Source organism: Schistocerca americana, chromosome X, assembly GCF_021461395.2.
Source record: "Schistocerca americana isolate TAMUIC-IGC-003095 chromosome X, iqSchAmer2.1, whole genome shotgun sequence".
NCBI classification, from domain to species: Eukaryota; Metazoa; Arthropoda; class Insecta; order Orthoptera; family Acrididae; genus Schistocerca; species Schistocerca americana.
Window position 1 is genome coordinate 826892244 of NC_060130.1, and position 21459 is coordinate 826913702.

Consider the following 21459-nt stretch of genomic DNA (forward strand, 5'->3'; position numbering starts at 1 on the left):
TTGCCATTCATGTTGAAAATATTTAATTCTGTTCTGATATCTTCATTTCTAATCATGTCTTTCCTTGTGATCGCCTTCGTCTTCCTAAAGAACCTAATCTCTGCTGTCTAGACCTTTTTTTAAAACCAGATTTTGCTTCCATAGGGTAACACAGGAACCACCATCACTTTATAGAATATCACGACGGTCTCTCTTTGTTCTTTATGGTTTAACGTTCTGCTAGTGATACCACAGACAGTTTGGAATTTGTGTATTTTATTTTCAGTACTAGAGTCGAAATCAAACCTTATAGCAGAGCCTAAATAAGAGATTCGAGAGACTTTTTCTAAAACTGAATTACCGAAAACAATTTTTGATCTGACTGGATATTTTCCTCGGAATGCAATTATTTTCGTTTTATTAGTAGAAAGTTTAAAGTTGTATTTCTTGCCTATTTCGTTCAGTTGGTATACCGATCGTTGGAGGTCAGCTCCAGTCCTTTGAACAATAACAAAAGAAAGAAGATGACATCCAAAGATCAGTATAGCAACTGAGCGAAATAAGCAAGAAATACAACTTGACTGTCCATGTCCCGTTTTACTGCAGGAACGTTGGCTTGGCTCTGAGCACTATGGGACTTAACATCTCAGGTCATCAGTCCCCTAGGACTTAGAACTACTTAAACCTAACTAACCTAAGGACATTACACACATCCATGCCCGAGGCAGGATTCGAATCTGCGACCGTAGCGGTCGCGCGGTTCCAGACTGAAGCGCCTAGAACCGCTCGGCCACCAGCGGCCGGCGCAGGAACATTGGGTATTATGCTGTGTATGTGCACCATTCACTTTGGACGTACTCGCACGACCTATTTTTCAGTTTCGTGCAGTTGTAACATAGGATTGTAAAAGTCTGTTTTCCGCTTGTAAGAGACTGAAGGGATAGGCTCTGGCGTTATTGGGAGTGAGCATGCAATTCAAGATGGGTTTGAGAACATTGTATCTACTGCACATAAAGGGGAAAAATTAATACACCTGTTGAAAAAATCTACAGAATATCTTGCACCACATTCGGATAAAATAAGACGTAGGTGTATAAGCACTCATACGCGTAGTGCAATTGTCCTGTAAAGGAGAAATATTCTCTTAGCATCAGTCATCCGTTTTCTTGCTAACTCCAGTTGTGTAGGGACTATACGGGAGTCCGGAACTGTGGTCTTCCATCAAACCGAAGCTGAGAACGTGGCGTCCTCTGGCAGAAATATTCGCCGGTCCTAGAAAGGCAGTCTGAGCTGGCAGCCTTCCCATTGCTGATGCTAATTCCATTACATCCACTAGCTTAAGGAATTAAATGCTAATCTGTCTACTTAATCCATGTTTTACCCAAATTGATCACCCAAACAGATCCTTTGCACAACAGTCAACAATTTTCATCGTTCTTTTCGTCGACATTTGCATCAGTAATTTGGCAGTCTCTATAGGCTGCATGGTAAAGGACATTATTTCTTGTAGCATATTTCCAATTTTCTTTTCATTCCGTGTATGGATGAAGCTTGGTACAAATAAATGCTTATATCTACACTTTTGTATGTTCCATTGTTAGCCAACATTTATCTTTAAGATGTCTACAGAAATGATAAGTGGTGTTCTGAGAAGTATTCGTGGATAAGGTTCTGAAGTAAATTCTTGAATATTTTTATTAAGGTATCCGCGGAGTATTAGGTATCTTCTTCTACTGTCTGCCAACTAAGATACAGTGACGGAAGAAAAATCGCAACACCAAAACGGAGTTGTGTGACAAAAATGAAAGTTGGTAGGCGTGTTTCTACACCGAAAGAAGATATCTCTCCAAATTATATGCTAGTTGTGTCAGAGTAGCGTTAGTAGCGCCTTTATGAGGATGCAAATCAGGTTTGCTTTAAATACATGCTGTAACAGTCGTGAGCATCAGTAACCTTTGATATAGCATGTGGTGAGTTGATATTAGTCCAGAATGGCTGTAAGGCGACAAAAACGCCGTTATGAACACCTCATTAAGTTTGAACGAGTCGTGTAATAGTGCTAGAGGAGCTCGATGTTCCTTCTGCGATACTGAAGAAAGGCTTGGCAGGAGTGTAGCCACTGCACGTGATTGCTGGCAGCGGTGGTCACAAGAATGTACGGTCACAAGAAGACCGGGCTCCGGACGACCATGTGGCAGTGCCAGAGGGAATACCGTCGTGTTCGGCGTATGGCTTTGGCGCATCTTATTGCATCTGCAGCAGCAATTCGAGAAGCAGTTGGCACCACAGTGATACAACGAACCGTTACAAATCGGTTACTTGAAGGACAGCTCCGAGCCAGACGCCCTGTAGCGTGCATTCCACTGACCCCAAACCACCGCTATTTGCGACTTCAGTGGTATCAAGTTGGAGCTCACTGGACAGTGTGGAGGTTTGTTCTATTTTCTGATGAAAGTTGGTTCTGCCTCTGTACCAGTGGTGACTGTGTATCGGTTAGAAGGAATCAAGTAGAAAGCCTCCAGAAAACCAGTCTGCGTGCTAGACACGCTACACCTACACCCGGAGCTATGGTCTGGGGTGCGATTTCGTATGACAGCAGTAGCACTCTCGCGGTTATCCCACGCACCCTGACTGCAAATACGTATGTCAGTCTGGCGATTTTACCCGTTGTGCTGCCATTCAAGAGCAGAATTCCAGAAGGTGTTTTCCAACAGGATAACGTTCGCCCACATACCGCTGTTGTACCCCTACATGGTCTACAGGGTTTCAGCATTACCATGGCCTCCTCAGTCACCAGGTCTGTCTCCAGTCGAGACAAATGGGACATCATCGGGCCCCAGTGTCGTCCACTAACATCAACCGTCCCAGTATTGACCGACTAAGTTCTACAGGCGTAGAGCTCCTTTCCAGAAACTGACATCCGACACCTGTACAATTCAACGCATACACGTTTGCATGTTTGTTTTCAAGATTCTGGCTGTTATTAATGTACCAGTGTTTCACATTTGCAATGGCTTACCACGTTCTTACGATAACCTATGATCTTACCTAGACAAATGTATTCCCGAAATTTCATTACTGTAATTGAATTATTTTTTGATGTAACGATTTTTTTCCGTCGGCGTATTTAACCCTGTACGTTACAAGTGTCTCACCAGTCAAAGATACCTGGCACCGTTCGCGCCACCTTTCATTGTGTAAATTCGATGTCTTCTGACGATGTCCTGACACAGTTATGTGGGTCGCATGTACACTGAAACGCCAAAGAGAGTGGTACACCTGCCTAATATCGTGTAGGGCCCCGCGAGCACATAGAAATGCCGCAACACGACGTGGCATGGACTCGACTAACGTCTAAAGTAGTGCTGGAGGGAACTGACACAATGAATCCTGCAGGGCTGTCCATAAATCCGTAGGCGTACGATGAGTTGGAGATCTCTTCCGAACAGCACGTTGCAAGACATCCCAGATATGCTCAATAATGTTCATGTCTTGGGAGTTTGGAGGCCAGCGGAAATGTTTAAACGCAGAAGAGTGTTCCTGGAGCAACTCTGTAGCAATTCTGGACGTTTGGGACGTCGCAAGTCCGTCGGAATGCACAATGGACATCAATGAATGCAGGTGATTAGACAGGACGCTTACGTACGTGTCACCTGTCAGAGTCGTATCTAGACGCATCAGGAGTCCCATATCACTCGAACTACACACGCCCCGCACCATTACAGTGCCTCCACCAGCTTGAACAATCCCCTGCTGACATGGAAATGGAAATGAGCGTTTGGCGTCATTGGCCGGGAGGCCCCTTGTGGGGCAGGTAAGGCTGCCTTGGTGCAGGTCTTATTACATTCGACGCCACATTGGGCGACCTGCGCGCCGGGAGGGGATGAAATGATGATGAATACAGCACAACACCCTCTCCCTGAGCGGAGAAAATCCCCGACCCAACCGGGAATCGAACCCGGGCCCGAAGGACGGCAATCCGTCTCGCTGACCACTCAGACTTCGGGGCGGACCCTTGCTGACATGAATCCATGGAAGAGGAGGAGCGCAAGATGTACTTCATCGCCGGTGGCCTCCCAGGTCTTCAGACCTCACACCTTGTGAGTTTTGTTTGTGGGGGTTACACAAAAGACCGCGTTTTTATCCCCCCTATGCATGACACTCTTGAAAGTCTGCGACATCGCATTTTTGGCACTGTGAATTCAATAACGAGAGACCAGCTGCTTCGTTTATGACAGGAAATGAGCCATCAAATGGTTCAAGTGGCTCTGAGCACTATGGGACTTAACATCTCAGGTCATCAGCCCCATAGAACTTAGAACTACTTAAACCTAACTAACCTAAGGACATCACACACACCCATGCCCGAGGCAGGATTTGAACCTGCGACCGTTGCAGCAGGGCGATTCCAGACTGAAGCGCCTAGAATCGCTCGGCCACAGCGGCCGGCAATGAGCCATCGTTTTGATATTTGTCGTGTAATACATGATGCATGAATAGAATGCACAAGAATTTGAAAGTTTCTCTTTCCAGGAACGTTGGAATTGTGTTTCTGTCTTTTGTAATTTGGAAGCAATAAATGTTTGAAATGTGTTCCTTCCTTTTGAATAGCCCTCTATAAGTGCAAGACCAGTCCAGTTACCCTTATTTCCCTCTGGGCAGCAAGTCAGGTGTAGAAGTGTGGACACGAGGACGCAAAATTGTTAGTCTTTACTGACGGCCGTAGTTCACTTAGTGGTGCAGTTACGAACGTGTAGGAAACACCAGGTAGTAAATTATGTAACGTGTTTGCGGGAAGATTGTTAGATGCAGACAAAAAATTTACACTTATATCCGTTACACCTTGTATAACAGACAGCCGATCTACATCGTACTGATGTCATACAAAGGTCGTGAGTACGTTCAGTTACAGAGACAATGTTAATGTCTGTAATGGACTTTCATGGGAAATCCCAACACACAGTGATTTTAGACATTTATCTCACAATGATTACGATGGAGGAAGCAGTGGAAAGTTTGAATTATCTTTTAGAGCTAAAACGGCAAGAAAACCGACAGAGAAGTAATGGGAATTTTGAAATACACTGGAATGAAGGTAGAGAGCGCATGAGGCAGCTTTAACAGCCTCTGGGATAGAAGCGTTATTAATAAGGTTGCGAACAGTGGGGCAAGACTCAATCTTGTTTTTGAGGCTCGTTTAACTCAAATCCCGTCTCGATAAAGTGAGAGGGGAGGAACTATTGAATAAAAAGGAACTCCGCAACACTCCAAACGAGATATTTTTCTGCATTCACTCAGTTATTCCTTTAAAAGATATTTGCAAAGAAAAACTAAACTGCTCTGATGGCATTTTTTCGGGCTTCTAGCCGAGATTACTCTGCGAGCAATCATACCGTATCATCTATCAATTAAGCCGTGAAATCCTCAGAGATCAGAAATCGGCTGCCGTTTGAAACTTATAGTATTTCTTTAATTACTTTACCACAAGAAAGCTATGACCACTTTTCGTAAAAAGAAGTTTCTTTGCACAAAAAGGCTCTCGTCCTAAGTGCTGAGCGTCAGAAAAATTAAGAAGTGATGTGAACTGTCTGTCCAACAGTATTTTGAATTATACGGCTGGGCAGAATTCTGTTAGGCTGAATTGTGGCATGAACTGTGAGTTCAGACTATGCACAATTGCAAACGAAGAGAAAATAGCTAAGGTATAATACATTATGCGAAGGAACAAAAAATGAAAGAGACATGGGAAGGAGAAAGAGAAAAGTATTGGGACAAGAGATAATGAAGGCTTTGCTGTTAGGACGGTAATAAAAGCAATTTTTACTATGTCATGATGTACTGACAGATTACAGCAGGAATAGTTTCATCGTCTGCTGTGTCTTACATACACTGCCGGATATGTCGTCCCAGAGAAGCATAAGAGCAACGTAGAATTATTCCGAGAACTTACAGTTTTTAATTTCCGGACGCAGACCGAAATGCGTGGAAGAAATTTCCATTTTACATAGAGAAAAGAAAGGTCATGGGCTCGATGTACTCGAAGAGCTGGAGGTTTTAAAGCATATTTCTAAGAACGACGCCTCATCCTCAATAAGCAGTTACAACTAAGTAACAACATTTTTTACAGTGATTTCAGTCCACTGCTAGTGGAATTTTGATTCCTCCATTTTTACTATATTTTCTGATTCTGGTTCCGAAACATAATTTTCTTCGAATCTCATAGATATGTGCTACTGAAGTTACCTCATGCAAATATTTTCTGGATTGTACAGCTGTTTGTAAAACTTTTCCATATCATTCTGTCCTTTACGTAAAAGTAATTTCTGTAAAACCTAACAGATGGCTCTTAGTTATACTTAATCTGCTTGACTACCGTGTATTTTCAAAAAGATATTAAGCTCTCTTCCTTCATATTTTATTTTTAAAATTAACTGTCGTCTTTGTCAATTATTTCTGTTACAATGTTTCAAATGGGCACATGTCACTGTCCGCCCGTGATAGATGGTGCAACTTCTATTGTTTTCGTGGCAGCAATGTAAGCCACTGGCTCCATCAGTCTCATGTTCCTAGCTAGGCACACGTGCAAAGGCTGTAACGTTTTATTTCACTTTTGACTTGAGCATAGTTGCTCTAAGTTCTGACCATTGATTTTTAGCAATGTAATTTTACATAATTAACCTTTGTACGATCTTAAAAACCGTCATCTTGGTTAACGTGTTTTTTGTCATACTTAATTTTCTATGTATTATTTTGTAGGATTTATCAAAATTTCATTCTGATGAAGACACCTTTAGTAGGTGTCGAAACATAGGTCAATGTGCCTAACAGTTATTTGCAACTGGTTGGCTGTATAGTCCTATGTTGAAAATTCCGGGAACATTATTGTTTTGTCAACAAAGTACAGGCAGCATACCAGAAAAATCAGATGTCTTAGACACATGACGACTGATGTGTCGGATCACATACAACCAGACCTATCAAGGTTATATAATGGTCAAAAAGGCAAATGCTGTAGCAGTCTCATACGTGATCGTTCACGGTTAGCTCGAGTCGTCGGGAGTTCATGGTGCTCGCGTCGTACTTAACCAAGTTTCAGAAGTGTTTCGACACCTACTAAAGGTGTCTTCATCAGAATGAAATTTTGATAAATCCTACAAAATAATACATAGAAAATTAAGTATGACAAAAAACACGTTAACCAAGATGACGGTTTTTAAGATCGTACAAAGGTTAATTATGTAAAATTACATTGCTAAAAATCAATGGTCAGAACTTAGAGCAACTATGCTCAAGTCAAAAGTGAAATAAAACGTTTCAGATTGACAGGCATCTCTACGATTGCTGTTAGAGTTTCTGTGATATCTTCAGTGGGTTTTTGTTTGTTATTCCGTCTGACAGAACCACCGAAGATAGCTCAAAGTGCTGGAACACGTTTCGGTACAGCAAAAAATAAACAAATGGAGGCTAGCATAAGGCGGAGCTTCTCTTCAATTTTTCTTTGCTAGCACGGAAAATAAGATGAGCTACAACATCCGCAAGTTGATTACGATCCGAACGTACCAAAGAATGTAGAAAAAGCAGTTTTATGGGCAAGTTACAATATTCTCAACCTAATTAAAATGATTATCAATTATTAGAACGCTGTTCCTCTAAGTTGCTGATACAGCAACATGTTGCCATAGGGAGCGAGCAACCGCAGAAGAGGGGGCTCATCAGCTTTGGGTGAACTAATGAAATTACTCGTGATTTCTTTGAATCTAATTTTATGCTATGTACTTGCGTCCATTTAGTCAGAGCTTGCGTCGTCATTCATACGTTCAACGGCAGATTATGGATCTCAAGGTTCGGTTCCTACAAACGGCTGTAAGTTTCAGCATACAAATATTTACAAGAAGATTAGTGTTTAGCGTCCAGTTGACAACGAGGTCATTAGAGATGAAGCACAAGCTTGGAATAGGGAAGGAAATTTGCCGTACTCTTACAACGGAATCAAAACGGGATTTGTGTAAAGCGATTTAGCGAAATGAAGGAATATCGAAATCTGTATGGCCCAACGGTAATTTGAAACTTTGTTCTCCCGAATGCGAATTCAGTGTGCTAACAACTGCCCCATCTTGCTCAGTTGTTAACATAAAGCGACACAAGGGTTCAGCATATGCTTCTAGATGGTTGTAGCAACATTCTTCATCCCGCTAGTGAGGCTGTATTCCCCATCGCTGGAAAGAAAGGAAGACTAGAATTTTACGTCTCGTCGATTTCGTGGTCGTTAGTGCTGGAGCACAGGGTCGGGCTGCAAAAGGACCAGCTAGGACATCAGACGTGACCTTTTTTTCAAAGGAAACGGCATCCGCCTGATACGATTTAAGGAAACTGGAGATAATGTAAATATGGATCGACGGACCAAGGGTTCGAAGAACCCCATTCCTACGGAACACTGGTCCCGTATCCCGGCCGCTATGCCATCTGTCTTAGCCTTTCAGGATAGAAGGGATACTCATATCTGTTTTTTGTTTTTTGTTTTTTTTTGTTGGTGTCTGCTGGCTGTGGGGTACGATAATTTATTGTGGTGAAGGGACTTACTTGTACTACGCAGTTTTTTCTATAAAGCTAAATGACCCATTATTGTGTAATTACACCATTGCAGAGGAATCACTGGAAGCAATTACATCCATAAAAAAGTTAATATCTAGGAGTATGCGTACGGAGCGATTGAATGTGGAACAACCTCATAAAACTAATCGCGGGTGAGGAAGAAGTCGGTCAGAGATTCATTGGAAAAATTCTCAGGAAATGTAATCCACTCACAGAGGAGGTAGCTTAGGAAACCCTCGTTGGACTAGTACTTAAATATTACTCGTCAGTGTGGGATTCGTTCCAGATAGAATTGACAGTGGAAATAGAGAAGATCCGAGGAAGAGTAATGCATTTCGTTATGGGTTCATTTAGCAAGCGCGAAAGCGTACGGAGATGCTCTGCTAACCCCAGCGGCAGACGCTGCAAGAGAGGCATTTTGCATCAAAGTGTAATTTACTGGTAAAATCACAAGAGCGTACTTTCCTAGAGGAGTCAACCAATATATTACTTCCTCCTACATAAATCTCGCAAAACGATCGTGAAGGTAAAATGAGACAGGTTCGAGCTCACACGGAATCTTACCAGCAATCGTTATCCCTGCGAACCATTCACGACTGGAACAGGAAAAGGGGGAAGTGACAGTGGTACACGATATACCCTCCGCCACACACCGAAAGGTAGCATGCGGAGTATAGATGTAGATATACACTACTGGCCATTAAAATTGCTACACCAAGAAGAAATGCAGATGATAAACGGGTATTCATTGGGCAAATATATTACACTAGAACTGACATGTGATTACATTTTCACGCTATTTGGGTGGATAGATCCTGAGAAATCAGTATCCAGAACAACCACCTCTGGCCGTAATAACGGCCTCCATACGCCTGGGCATTGAGTCAAACAGAGCTTAGATAGCGTGTACAGGTACAGCTGCCCATGCACCTTCAACACGATACCACAGTTCATCAACAGTAGTGACTGGCGTATTGTGACGAGACAGTTGCTCGGCCACCATTGACCAGACGTTTTCAGTTAGTGAGAGATCTGGAGAATGTGGTGGCCAGGGCAGCAGTCGAACATTTTCTGTATCCAGAAAGGCCCGTACAGGACCTGCAACATGTGGTCGTGCATTATCCTGCTGAGATGTAGGGTTTCGCAGGGATCGTAACACATCTGAAATGTAACGTCCAAAGTGCCGTCAATGCGAACAAGAGGTGGCCGAGACGTGTAACCTATGGCACCCCATACCATCACGCCGGATGATACGCTAGTATGGCGATGACGAATACACGCTTCCAATGTGCGTTCACTGCGATGTCGCCAAACACGGATGCGACAATCACGATGCTGTAAACAGAACCTGGATTCATCCGAAAAATGACGTTTTACCATTCGTGCGCCCAGGTTCGTCGTTGAGTTCACCATCGCAGGCGCTCCTGTCTGTGATGCAGCGTCTAGAGTAACGGCAGCCATGGTCTCCGAGCTGATAGTCCATGCTGCTGCAAACGTCGTCAAACTGTTCGTGCAGATGGTTGTTGTCTTGCAAACGTACCCATCTGTTGACTCAGGGATCGAGACGTGGTTGCACGATCTCGACCAACGTGAGCAGCAATGTCGCGATACGATAAACCGCAATCGCGATAGGCTACAATCCGACCTTTATCAAAGTCGGAAACGTGATGGTACGCATTTCTCCTCCTTACACGAGGCACCACGACAACGATTCACCAGGCAACGCCGGTCGACTGCTGTTTGTGTATGAGAAATCGGTTGTAAACTTTCCTCATGTCAGCACGTTGTAGGTGTCGCCATCGGCGCCAACCTTGTGTGAATGCTCTGAAAAGCTGATCATTTGGATATCACAACTTCTTCTTCCTGTCGGTTAAATTTCGCGTCTGTAGAACGTCATCTTCGTAGTGTATAAATTTTAATGTCCAGTAGTGTAGATTTGTGTCGGAACTGTGGTTGTCTGTTATTGGTGCAGTGGATATTCTGTTTCACTTTGCTCCTTGTAGCGTTTGGGAGCTGCATTTGAAGTGAGATTTTGGAGATCATTGTTCGTACTGTTCATAATTCCACGTAAAAATGTTCCAAAACTCTTACCAACACCCGCAACCGATGTTAACGCGCACTGCTGCGATGCCTCTCGATACGCAGGTAGCCGGGTTCGAATGCTAGGGTAGACAAAATTTCTCACTTAAGTATTTATCTAACAGACGAAGAGGAAGTAATGCAAAATTCGTGATCGGAAGATTATTCGCTGCTGATGTAGTTTAAAACCCAATCGTGTTCAAGAGCATGTCACGTGATAGTTTCGTGTCAGTCTATCGATCGTGATACGTGCATCAGATTGGTGCGTTAAGCCCGGCGGCCCTCTGGGTGCTTTGCGACAGGAGCAGGCTAAGTCCCGGCGTCAGGTTTCATCCTTGCCCCGCTCTTCCCCATTGTTAAGAGCAACGTAAGCGCTAAACTATACTACGCACGGTCCCTTCGCTCACAAATTGGAAACCGTGTCAGTTACGACACAATATTCGTATGTCGGAATCCTAAGATGAGTACTAGGCGCAAACAAAGGTAACATTACTATGTCAGACGTCTCAATCCCTTGGGGAATTATCTGCGAACGCTACCATTCGACATTTAGCGAAAACACGAGCGAATAGTGTGGCGATCAGCAAGCTTGTGTCGTTCTACTCAGGGCCGAATTTTGGAATGAAAATCAGCAATCAGTACCTCTTTCTGTCAGACTTCATTACAGAATGAGATTTTCACGTGCACTGATATGAAACTTCCTGGAAGATTAAAACTACGTGCCGGACCGAGACTCGAACTCGGGACCTTTGCCTTTCGCGGGCAAGTGCTCTACCAACTGAGCTACCCAAGCACGACTCACGCCCCGTCCTCACAGCTTTACTTCTGCCAGTATCTCGTCTCCTACCTTCCAAACTTTACAGAAGCTCTCCTGCGAACCTTGCAGAACTAGCACTTGCCCGCGAAGGGCAAAGTCCCGAGTTCGAGTCTCGGTCCGACACACAGTTTTAATCTGCCAGGAAGTTTCAGACTTCATTACACATTACAAGAGAAAACTGACATTTTTTCAAAATTATTAAATAATGCTTCAATTCTCATGAGAGGTATTAGCTCTAGTTTGATTGACAAGTGTCTTTCATTATCTTTTTGTCGGCATTTACTACAGTATCGAAATTTTGTGCACATGCTGTGTGCTCCAAAAGAAACGGTGAACATTTAACTACACTGGTGTCCAAAATAAAAGCAACAAACCGCTATTTCCTCTTCCTGTGTCTAATTCACAATATAATCATACAAACGGTCAACCAGATGTCCCTACGATCGTGTTCTGCGCAGGAGTTGGCATTCCGGTCAACGGACGACCATGCCAACGATGGCCGGCCGGGATGACAGAGCGGTTATAGGCGCTACAGTCTGGAACCACGCTACCGCTACGGTCGCAGGTTCGAGTCCTGCCTCGGGTATGGATGTGTGTGATGTCCTTAAGTTAGTTAGGTTTAAGTAGTTCTAAGTTCTAGGGAACTGATGACCTCAGAAGTTAAGTCCCATAGTGCTCAGAGCCATTTGAACCATGCCAACGATAACGTCAGGGCACCTCTGAAACGAGGTAGTGTGTGCCGGGTAGCCCCACATCCACAGTCGCTGTGTACACAGCCACAGATGGTGCAGTGCGAGTATGTCACATAGAAGATGCCTACCAGACACTCTGCGGTGGAGGGCCATGGAAAGAAAGGAACCAGGACAGTCGCAAACTGATTTAACCCGATGGTTTAATGTGAATCGTTCTGTTGTTTCCCGGGTGTGACGACAGTTTATAGAGACCGGAACTGTATCCCGAAGACGTGGGTTGGGCCGACCATGTGTGACCTCAGAAGAGAGGACCGTTATTTGGCTGTAAGGGGACGACAATACCACCTTAGTCCTGCACGGCAACTGAGCTCGCAGCATCCATTGGACGTTTTGTATCGAGGCTAACGGTGTGCAGAAGGCTTCGGTAGAGGGGCCTTTACTGTCAGACATGCTGCATGTCTGCTTCTGATGCCTCTTCACAGGAGGGAACGTCTAAGTGGAGTCATGCCACCTCGACAGTCGAAGAGTGGCCAATTTCGTTTTCACAGATAAGTCCCGATTTAGTCTGGAGAGTGATTCTCGATCGATTCGCATCTGGAGGGCACGTGGAACACGATTTCGGGACCCAAAACTTGTGGAAAGAGACCGATATCGAGGAGGATCCCAAATGGTGTGTGCAGGGATTATGTTTACCACTCGAATCCCTCTTTATGAAATTGTACGGGTGAATCGGCAAGATTTAACGGCTGTCAGGTATCGTGACGAGATCTTGGACCTCTTCTGCAGGTACTGCGAGGTGCTGTGGGCCCAGACGTCGTGTTGATGGACGATAATGCTCGGCCTCATAGAGCACGGGTGGTTGATGTTTTCTTGGAAACGGAAAATATTACGCACATTGCGTGGCCTGCTCGCTCTCCCGATTTGAATCCCACAGAGGATGTCTGGGATGCACATGGGAGACGGCTTACATCTCGTCAGCATCCACCAACCACTCTCCAAGACAACGAGCAGCTCTGCAGGAAGAATGGACGCTACTGCCTCAACACGAGAACGATGACATCATTTACAGCATGCCCTGTCGTTGTGAGGCCTGTATAGCTGCCAGAGGTAGTCACACCCCATACAGAGCACATAAACCAGTTGTTGGAATGTGTGTGCAAATCCTTTAAGTTGGAAAAAACGATGAACATTTTTGTCTACTGTTATGCATGTTGCCGTCGTTTGATTTCTGTATTCTAGTAAATTATAAACAATTACCTGTTTACACGGACTGTAGCAGAATAACCGCAACTTTGCAAAATTTCCTTTTGTTGCTTTAATTTTGGACACAAGTGTACATTTCCCAGCATACACTAGAGGCTAAAATCATATGGTGTAACATTTCCTATAACAAATTATTGTAAATTGTCACTAATCTGTGTTGCCATAATTTCTGTCGTAGTTTGCCTGACTCTCTTTCGCCCTGTGATGAGGGTGTGTAATTGACGCTACAGGCAAGCCACACGGTAACAGCAATTCCTTCGGTGATGGGGGGGTTCTCTTCTTGAATTATTTATGTTGGCCGCCAGGAGTATTAGGAGGATACATCAGCTCATGTAATGTATCATTGTGGGGTCCACTGAGGTGACAAGACTCATGAAATAGCGATATATACGTATACTGATGGCGGTAGTGTCACGTACACAACGTATAAGAGGGCAGGGCATTGATACATTTGTCATTTGTACTCATGTGATCCATGTGAAAAATTTCGACGCGATTATGGCGGCACGATGGCAACTAACAGACTTTGAACGTGGAATGGAAGTTGGAGCTAGACGTATGGAACATTCCTTTTCGGAAATCGTTAGGGAATTCAATATTTAAAGATGCACCAGGCCAAGAGAGTCCGAGAATACCAAATTTCCGGCCTTACCTCTCACCACGAACAACGCAGTGATCGATGGCTGTCACTTCAGGACTGATAGTAGCGGCGATTGTGTAGAGTTGTCAGTGCTAGCAGACAAGCAACACTTCTTGATATAGGCGCAGAAATCAATGTGGTATGTAGGACGAACGTATCCGTTAAGGCATGCGGCGAAATTTGTCGTTAATGGTATACGGCAGCAGAGGACCTACGCAAGTGCTTTTGCTAACATCACGACACCGCCTGGAGCGCCTTTCCAGAGTTCGTGACCACGTCGGTACCGAGCGAGTGGTTAGCGCAGTGGACTCGCATTCGGGAGGACGACGGTTCAAACCCGCGTACAGCCATCGAATGGCGGGATGGTTCCTTTCAAAGGGCACGACTAACTTACTTCCCTATCCTTCCCTCATCGGATGGGACCGATGACCTCGCTGTTTGGTCCCCTCTCTCACATCAATCAATCAGCCACCATATCGGTTGGAGCCGTGTCCTGGTCAGACGAGTCCCGATTTTAATTGATAAGAACTGATGGTAAAGTTCGAATGTGGCGCAGATCCACGAAGCCATGGACCCAAGTTGTCAACAAGGCACTATGTAACCTGGTGGTGGGTCCATAATTGTGAGGGCTGTGTTTACATGGAATGGTGTGGATGCTCTGGTCCAACTGAACCGATCATTGACTGGAAATGGTTATGTTCGGCTACTTGGAGACCATTTACAGCCACTCGTGGACTTCATATTCCCAAACACCGATGTCATGTCGCTGCACCACAATTGTGAGGGCTGTGTTTACATGGAATGGTGTGGATGCTCTGGTCCAACTGAACCGATCATTGACTGGAAATGGTTATGTTCGGCTACTTGGAGACCATTTACAGCCACTCGTGGACTTCATATTCCCAAACAACGATGTCATGTCGCTGCACCACAATTGTTCGCGACAAGAACATTCTGAACAATTCGAGCGAATTATTTAGCCCCCCAGATCACTCGACATGAATCCCATCGAACATTTACGGGACGTAATCGAGACGTCAGTTTGTGCACAAAATTATGCACCGGCAACTCTACCGCAGTTATGGATGGCCATAGAGGCAGCATGGTTTAATATTTGTGCAGAAGACTTCTAGCGACTTGTTGAGTCCATGTCATGTCGAACTTCTGAACTACACCGGGTAAAAAAAGGTCTCACATGATATTAGAAAGTATCCCATGACTTTTATCACCTCAGTGTATGGCTGCATCCCGGATGTTGCGCTATCACGCTGTGAGCTGAGGTGGTGCAATAGTAAGTCGTACACTGAGAGTAGATCTAAAGGCATAATGTATGAGAGTACCGCTTTTATCGTTACAAATAATCGGCCTAAAGCAAGGCGGCTAGTACTGAAAAGGCCCCTTATGTCGCCAATCTGCGTGTGGAAGTCAGGTTTAACCTTTGTTTGTAGCAACAAGATGTCTTCTGGCACACTCATTTCTCCCACATCCCAATCCACCGTACCATCCCTCCACATTTTATCCCTACTCACCGACGACCAGAATTAAATATGTCTGAATTTAAAAAGAAGTGTTTAGTCTATATTTGTGTTGATTACCACTGACTATAATTATAAGAAAGAGGCCTGCACAATATATTAAATTCTGTAGACAGTTTTACAATAACAGTCTTTTATCTTGCGCTGTAGATTTGTGGCGCATATTTATCTTCAAAGTCTCAACCGAGTATTGAGGGAATTCCAGCTTAAGGGAGTCACCTAGCTGCGACAGGTTAGATGGAATTTCATTTGGCACATAGAATCGCAAAATTTATTCAAACATCTCTTGTTTGGTGTTAAGTAAGTTTTATTGTACTTCTCGATAATAGAAAAGTTCATGCACAATATTATGCCCTTGGAACTTCTACCGCTGTCTTTGCAGTTATTGTATAAAAAGTGCTACAGAACTGGGAAAAACTTACGTTGCTATGTGATCTTCAAGGAACAGTAAAACATTCAGAAGTATATAGCTAGGTGCCCGCTGATAACCACGCTGCTGAGCGTCCATAAACTTCTAAATATTTTACCTATAAATTCCAATATCAGTTTTGGATCTTTCTACGTTTAAATTTGCACTGATCTCACATACATAATCGTCTTTATCGCGTTGACATCGGAGCTCAAGGCTCGAAGAATAAACTGCGCTTAGAAATGCATAGTGAGGAATAAAGTGAATTACTGTAAAACTACATAAAAAATTCCGCATAATGTCTCGGATCTCCAACAGAAACAACTAAAGGCACCATACGAGTATATTTAGCCATAAATTATTAATTCTGCCGCTGATAGTGGTATAGAACCCATTCGCAAACAAAACTCTAGAGCTCGGATGTAATATTTTGTACAATTTTAACCTTGCAAATATTTCAGCTGGCTCTTTGCTGAACAAGGATTGTTGACGATGTGGCCGTGTTTCTGGATTTATTTGAGAGATGTAGCATATGAATATGTTGATCTTGCATCGATGTCAACACGAGCTCCTAGCGTATTCAGGTCAAATAAATATTAGCTCACCGAGCGCAGAGTGAATGACAGACGCCATTACGTGTGTTATCGATGACCGCCACTGTAGCGCTCACGACAGAATGATGGGTTTTATCGCTCGGGTTGTGGGTGTTGTGTTGTCCTTACGTTTGTGTCGTCATAACTGATATTGCAGTATTGAGATGGCTGTATGGACGCGTCCCGAAAGCCAATAAATTAAAGCCGGCCGCGGTGGCCGAGCAGTTCTAGGCGCTTCAGTCCGGAACCACGCGACTGCTACGGTCGCAGGTACGAATCCTGCCCCGGGCATGGATGTGTGTGATGTCCTTAGGTTAGTTAGGTTTAAGTAGTTCTAATTTCTAGGGGACTGATGACCTCAGATGTTAAGTCCCATAGTGTTCAGAGCCATTTGAACAATTGGAATAAATTCAAAAAGACTTTTACCTCATACATACTTGCGTCACACCACCAATATTTTTCAGTATCATTACAGCCTATTGCTTACATAGCGCCTCTAGCTTTTTAGCCGAATCGTAACGTCATATCTTTTCTTCAGCTCTTCTTTGACAATGGATTGTCCAATATGGCACGTTTCTTTGAAACATTCGGGCACTTCTGGGTTGCTGCGTAATCAAGATCAGTGATCTGCTTTCCCAATAAGCACTTCGCTTTTTATTATTGAGCACTCTTAGTTTCCGATGAATGGAATACATTACATTTTTATTTCCCATATATGTGACCTTACTCTCTCTATTTTTAGAGATTAGTTTCATTTACATTTGTATGATGGAAGGTAGGCTACCGATCAGCAATAACCTACAGTTGTCAGTTATGCTACGGAGGAATAATTGTGTATATCTATCTGTGAATCGCTGGACCTCTTTTCTGCGCGTGTTAGTTATTTCCAAGGTTAGCGTATTAGATTTCTAAACCAGATGGAAATAAAGCCTGGCATTTGTCTTGAAGAGTGTTTAAAACCGCCAAGAATTATACTCAGGCTGCCCAGTATACCAGACTAACTCTCGTTAATCCAGCACGCGACATCGATCTTGGTCTGATGGAGAACAGCATCCAGAAACCACTTCAGAACAACAGCGAACGAATGCAGATCTATGTAAACTTGCAAGGTACTCAAATTTTCAACATCAGCCTCGTTCATAATGTGTCAGAACTAGAACGTGACGTTGTCCGACGGAATGCAAAATTATGTCTCTAGTAAACAGCGTATCCTCTACTAATGTGTTGAAACTTGTCGCAGCGAAAGGGCGTTGTTCAAGGTCGAAAATTGATGACGCTATAATAAATCACGGCAAATAATCCATTAACCGATTAATATACAGATTTGAACTGTGTAATAATAAGAGCTCGCATTCATCATCTCAGGTTTCTGTAGGTATCATCCTTGACTTCATTAATTACTTCTCTTTCACAAAAAGATTCCTCGATACATTTCAGTGCAGTCTTGATGCGAGCCGGATAACTTTTTGCTTTTGTATGCTAACACACACGTGTCGATTCACTACCTGTAATTGGTTAGCTGCTGATACATTATAAGAATGTTATGTATATTCTCCTTCTTCCTCTTCTCGTCCTCCTCCTCCTCCTTCAGCCACTAGATGTTTGATCATGGACACAGGTCTCTTCCAAAGATTCCCATGTTGATATTAGCTGGGTGGTCTGGATCCAGTTTTTTCCCACCTGTCGTCGAATGTCGTCACTCCATCTCGTCAGAGGAAATCCAACACTTCTCTTTCACTCCCTCAGACGCCACAACAGCAGAGTTTTGGTGCATTTGAAATTCCTCCTGGCCACGTGTCCTGTCCAACGCCACTTCAGCATCGCTATCCGCTCGACATCACACACTGAAGCGCCAAAGAAACTGATATAGGAATATGTATTCAAGTAAGAGATATATAAACAGGCATAATACCGCGCTGCGGCCAGTAACGCCTATATAAGACAAGTGTCTGGCACAATTGGTAGATCAGTTACTGCCGCCAAAAATGGCAGGTTATCAAGATTTAAGAGAGATTGAACGTGGTGTTACAGTCGACGCACGAGCGATGGAACACAGCATCTCCGAGGTAGTGATGAAGTGGGGATTTTCCCGTACGAACATATCACGAGTGTACCGTGAATATCAGGAATGCAGTAAAACATCAAATCTCCGACATCGCTGCGGCATCAAAAGATCCTACAAGAATGGGACCAACGACGACTGAAGATAATCGTTCAACGTAACAGAAGTGCAACCCTTCCGAAAACTGCTGCCGATTTCAATGCTGGGCCATGAAAAAGTGTCAGTGTGCGAACCATTCAACGAAACATCATAGAGATGAGCTTTCGGAGCCGAAGGCCCACTCGTGTACCGAAAGCTTTACGTCTCGTCTGGGTCCGTCAACACCGACATTGGACCGTTGACGACTGCAAACATATGGCCTGGTCGGACGATTCTCGTTTCAAATTGTACCGAGCGGATGGACGTGTACGGGTATGGTGTGAGGCGTGTGCAGTTGGGAGTGGTATGGGACCCCTGATACGTCTAGACACGACTCTGACAGGTGACACGTACGTAAGCATCCTGTATGATCACTTGCTTCCATTGATGTCCATTGTGCAATCCGACGAACTTGGGCAGTCCCAGCAGGACAATGCGACACCTCACACGTCCAGAATCGCCACAGAGTGGCTCCAGGAAGACTCTTCTGAGTTTGAACACTTCCGCAGGCCACAAAACTCCCCAGACATGAACATTATTGAGCATATCTGGGATGCCTTGCAACGTGATGTGCTCCACCCCCTTGTACTCTTAAGGATTTATGGACAGCCCTGCAGGATTCATGGTTTCGGTTCCCTCCAGCGCTACTTCAGACGTGAGTCGAGTCCACGCCATGTCGTGTCGCGGTACTCCTGCGTGCTAGATATTAGGCAGATGTACCAGTTTCTTTGGCTCTTCAGTGTATAACGTCGTTCCTCTCCTTATCTCTTCCTTCCTGATCCTGCATGTCAAGCTCATTCCAAGCATTGCTCTCTCTATTGTCCTTTGACAGAACCAGAGTCGATTTGCGCTGCTTGCTGTGTCACTCTTTCGGAGCCTTATGTTGTTACTGTCAGGATACATTTTTCAAATACCTTTTGAAAAATGTAGGTATAATCGGTTTACGGAGAATGTAACTAAAATTCCAGAATGCCATCGAAGAGAGCCCAATTCACCATGTGATCTCTGCTGTCTAGTTATCGTCCCCAAATTGGGCTTTATGTCCCAGACAAATCTATTCACTTACTATATCGAGAGCACTGTCTTCGATGGTGATCGTGATATCGACAGGACTCATGACTATAGTCTGTGGCCGAGCGGTTCTAGGCGCTTCAGTCTGGAACCACGCGACCGCTACGGTCGCAGGTTCGAATCCTGCCTCAGACATGGATGTGTGTGATGTCCTTAGGTTAGTTAGGTTTAAGTAGTTCTAAGTTCTAGGGGGCTGATGACCTGAGATGTTAAGTCCCATAGTGCTCAGAGCCATTTGAACCAAGAACGACCTCTGCATTTTTTCACGGCTCTGGAATTTTCCCTTCCTCGAGATAGTTATTTAATAGAATTAAGAGTGCTTCTTCAAGTGTCGCTGCTTTAATTTTTAGCATCTGGCTCGGCATCCGATCTTCTTTGGGCTCCTTACAATTCTTGAGTTGTTTCAGTTTCATTTTTACCGATAGTTTCCAATGCTTCTGATTCCACACTCATAACAGAACTTCGCAATTATGTTTTATTTTCTTCTAAATGCGCTCGATGAACAATCACTTTCTGTAATTGTGCAAGTTATGTCTGCGTTCCCCTTCCACAGTCATATAGCGTGTACAGGGAGCAATGGGGAAGGAACGGATATTTATCTGACAGACGGATCATTTTCGTTTTACTGGAACAAATGTCTAATACAACCGACCTGCCCAGCCTTCGCACGAGCAATACTAACAACGACACCAAACGGCAATCCGATTTTTCAAATTTTTTATATTTGTGGTACGTCAAGTTCATAACGCAAATATTAATCACAGAACGTTGTTCGATAGAAATTGAAATATGCCGAGCGTCTTTAATATCCCAAAGGTGAGATGGATTTTTGGACAGGCAGCATGGCGATGTGCTAGAGTACTTGCCAGCCATGTGGACGACTTGGGTTCGATCGCCAGCTGTCGTAGATTTTTAAACTAAGTTAAATTTCTATGCGCGTTTCCGTGAAGAGTAAAATAACACACATCAAAAAAACTTTTTGCATCACTTCGGCTCCGAGAGTTCCGGAACCTGTACAGAAAATTGGAATAGAGATCAACATAAACGTCATTTCTGCTAGAGTAAAATTTTCACTCTACAGCGGAGTGCGCTGATATGAAACTTCCTGGCAGATTAAAACTGTGTGCCGGACCGAGACTCGAACTCAGGACCTTTACCTTTCGCGGACAAGTGCTCTACCAACTGAGCTACCCAAGCACGACTTACGACCCGTCCTCACAGCTTTACTTCTGCCAGTACCTCGTCTCCTACCTTCCAAACTTTACAGAAGCTCTCCTGCGAACCTTGCAGAACTAGCACTCCTGAAAGAAAGGATATTGCGGAGACATGGCTTAGCCACAGCCTGGGGGATGTTTCTAGAAAGAAATTTTCACTCTACAGCGGAGTGTGCGCTGATATAAAACTTCCTGGCAGATTAAAACTGTGTGCCGGACCGAGACTCGAACTCGGGACCTTTGCCTTTCGCGGACAAGTGCTCTACCAACTGAGCTACCCAAGCACGACTCACGACCCGCCCTCACAGCTTTACTTCTGCCAGTATCTCGTCTCCTACCTTCCAAACTTCACAGTAGCTCTCCTGCTACTATCTG